The sequence below is a fragment of the Oxyura jamaicensis genome, unplaced genomic scaffold (assembly GCF_011077185.1).
Source record: "Oxyura jamaicensis isolate SHBP4307 breed ruddy duck unplaced genomic scaffold, BPBGC_Ojam_1.0 oxyUn_random_OJ67399, whole genome shotgun sequence".
In the NCBI taxonomy this organism is placed as follows: Eukaryota; Metazoa; Chordata; class Aves; order Anseriformes; family Anatidae; genus Oxyura; species Oxyura jamaicensis.
The window spans coordinates 1-2,842 of NW_023308502.1; the positions used below are offsets into that span (position 1 = coordinate 1).

General features: G+C 46.9%; 1 long non-coding RNA gene across 1 annotated transcript; it reads right to left on the reverse strand.

Moving 5' to 3' along the window:
• Positions 1-1,065: 1,065 nt before the first annotated feature.
• On the reverse strand, positions 1,066-2,626 carry LOC118159122. The gene is made up of 2 exons (XR_004747022.1): positions 2,057-2,626; positions 1,066-1,611 (listed from the first exon to the last, which is right to left on the reverse strand). It is a non-coding gene; the product is annotated as an uncharacterized LOC118159122 (long non-coding RNA).
• Between the last annotated feature and the right edge of the window lie 216 nt (positions 2,627-2,842).

Genomic DNA, 2,842 nt, shown 5'->3' on the forward strand with positions numbered 1-2,842 from the left:
CTGCCCGCCGCCGCCCGGCCCCGCGGCAGAAAGTGGTTCTGTCGAGAAGGGACCTTCGCTCTCGCCATACTCTTCAGGCGTGGTAAGTTGCCCGTTTTTTTATTTTTTTTCCCACTTTTCTGTTTTCCGATGATATTTCATGGTACGTTGGTCATTAAAACGATGTGCTTGTGGAAGTAACTTTATAAGGATTTTTATCAGAACATGGTCTCTGTAAATGGTGTTGCTTACTTGTGTGTAGCATTTCTATTCGAGACTGGTGTAGAGCTGCAGTCCAGGAAGAGTTGGTGACTTTGCAGCAGGCACTATTGAAAGCCCTTTCAGAAGCTTAAAGCCGAGTCTACTGTTGTTGTGTTGTTGTCTTCAGAGGCATTCTGGAAAAATCTTGTGTAGCTGGAAAACCGGAACAGTCCTGGCCTCATGTTTTCAGATAAGTGGTGCTGTGAAGTCCTCTATCCATGCAGGATGCTGAAAAGCTATTGTACTGTCTGACATTGATGCCATGATGTCTGTTTCTCACTCCTTCACCAACAGGGTTGTCATCTCTCAGAATGAAATCAATACCCATGGACGTTAGCTGTCCTTACCTCTCTGTTTGAAAGAGAGTTGGTCATGTAGCGTGTTGCACAGTGGCCTGTTCTGATGTACTTGTTCTTGTGATGTTCCTGCTTGTGAAGACATCTGCCATAGGTGCCTTTAATCACGTCAGTCTGAATGTGGAGTGTTGTTGGTCAGGCAGGAGCTTTTCCCACTACTGATGATTCTTCCTGAGTCATCAGAAGTTCCCCAAGATATTCCCTCTGCTTGTATTGCTGGGAGGGACAGGAAGAAGTGCTGTTTGTATTCTCAATGTTGTCCAGACCTTGTGTTCCAATGAAGTGGGATGGGATCCTTTGGTTTTCTTCTCTCCTGTAATGAAAATGTCCCACTCTCCACTCTGCTGTTTTTCTTCTCTCGTTTTGGAAATATGTTGGTAACGATGGATGAGATTTAGTCTGCTGAGTTGTGGCTGGTGTGAGGGAGCAGACACTTGGGCAGTTGGCTGTGAGTGTGGGTGCTGGCTTCTGCACTGTTCAGAGCGGAGGTTGTCCTTGAGAGAATGTCATTGGCTTTCAGGCCTGCCTCTTGCTTCCCATGTGATAAAACCTTAAGCTACCTCGTGCTGAAGGTGACACGTGGACATCTGTGGTTCCCTTGCTGAGAGCAGGACGAACGCTGCATTTAGATGAGGCTGGTCAGGGCCTCCTCCTGTCAAGGTCTGTCTGTCTCCAAGGAAGGCTATTTGTGTCAATCCCTGGCCTGGTGTTCCAGGGCCTCCCCAGGTTCGGTGTAGCGTTTTGTTTTTGTCTGCCCACTTGGTTTTCCTTCATCTCACTGTTCAGTACCATAGGCCTGGTTTTGCAGCAGTCTGGCAGACGGCCTTTGATTCCTGTGTTCCTGAGCATGAGGAGTGGCTGCTCCATCAGAAGCTGCTGTAAATGTCCATCAGGCCAGCTTTCACCATTTCCATCAGAGATTACTGAGCCAGCATTAAGCCTTGAGAGTGCCGTTTGTGCAGGGGGGAAGAGCGTGGCAGTGGTGGGAGAAGGCAAGGCTCTTCAGAGGGTGATGCTCAGAGGTGGGTTTGGAGCTGGGTTGTGTCGGTGGGGTGGAGCATTGTTCATGTGTTGTAGCAGTGATTTTGCGAGCGGCATGGAGTGTGGGTGGGCATTTTGCAATTGGGCAGGATGGTGTTGAGTAGGAAATGAGCCTTGTGTGTGGGAAATGGAGATAGTGGGTGGAAGCTGGAGTATGCCATTGGCCAAAAAGTGGAGAGGAGGGGAAGAAGTGCTCTCCAGGTTTACGCTGTTGGCAAAGCTCGTGTTTTGATGAATTGGAACACGATCCTTTGGTTTTCTTCTCTCCTGCATGAAAGCCTCCTTGTTGATTTCTGTTCAGTCCACCTTCCCTAGAAATCACTTTTAACTTTAAATGAGAATTTCTCTTTTAAACCAATTCTCCATCCTATAATTTGTTCCTTTTCATTGAGCAAGCAATCACTGATGCTGCAGGTCACTCATTCACCTGCAAAGAATATGTTTTTGAGAGACAAAAGTATGTAATTTTTTCTTTTCAATTGTGTTCCCTTTATGTTGGATGGACTGAACATTGCCTGGGGAATGCCTGTAGGTTTGGAGCCTTCTGGTGAGCGTGTGGGGACCAACGGGGAGTACAGTTTCTCCCACTGGCAACATTTCCTTCCCCTGGTGTCTGCCTGATTTCAGAAATACAGGAAATTTCAAAGGAGACGTGACGGGGTGGGTGTAATCTTTGTGCACTTGACTTCCCCCCTGTGTCTGTGCATTTGCATAGTTGGCCTTGGTCAAGATGGTGCATCTCTTGTAATACAGCTCATTCCAAAATGTGAGTGTGCGTATGGTAGCAGTGCGTGATGTCCAATGACTTCCAAGGTGTCACATAGCTGAAGGAATTTTTTCCATCCAGCCTCCCCAGAAATCTCTGATAACTTTTAAAGAATTGTGCTTTACAAACCGTTCTCTTCTCACGGAAATGCTTCTTTTTCTAAACAAGCAAGCACTGATCCTAAGGGTAAGTGGCTCGTATTCAGAGAAGATGTGTACAAGAGAGCAATGCATGAGATTTTGCTATTTAACAGTCATATGTTTATGTTGGATGGACAGGACGTAGCCTGGGTAATGTCTTTAGGTTTGGAGCAGCAGAGTCCTGTTGCCTGATCTTGTTCCTTTCCTTTTGCTTCCCAGCTCAGTGTGAGCAGGTGGTGGGAAAGAAATGTAGAGGAGGAATACTTCTGTTTTTCTCTCTGGGGATGTGTTGCTGGTTG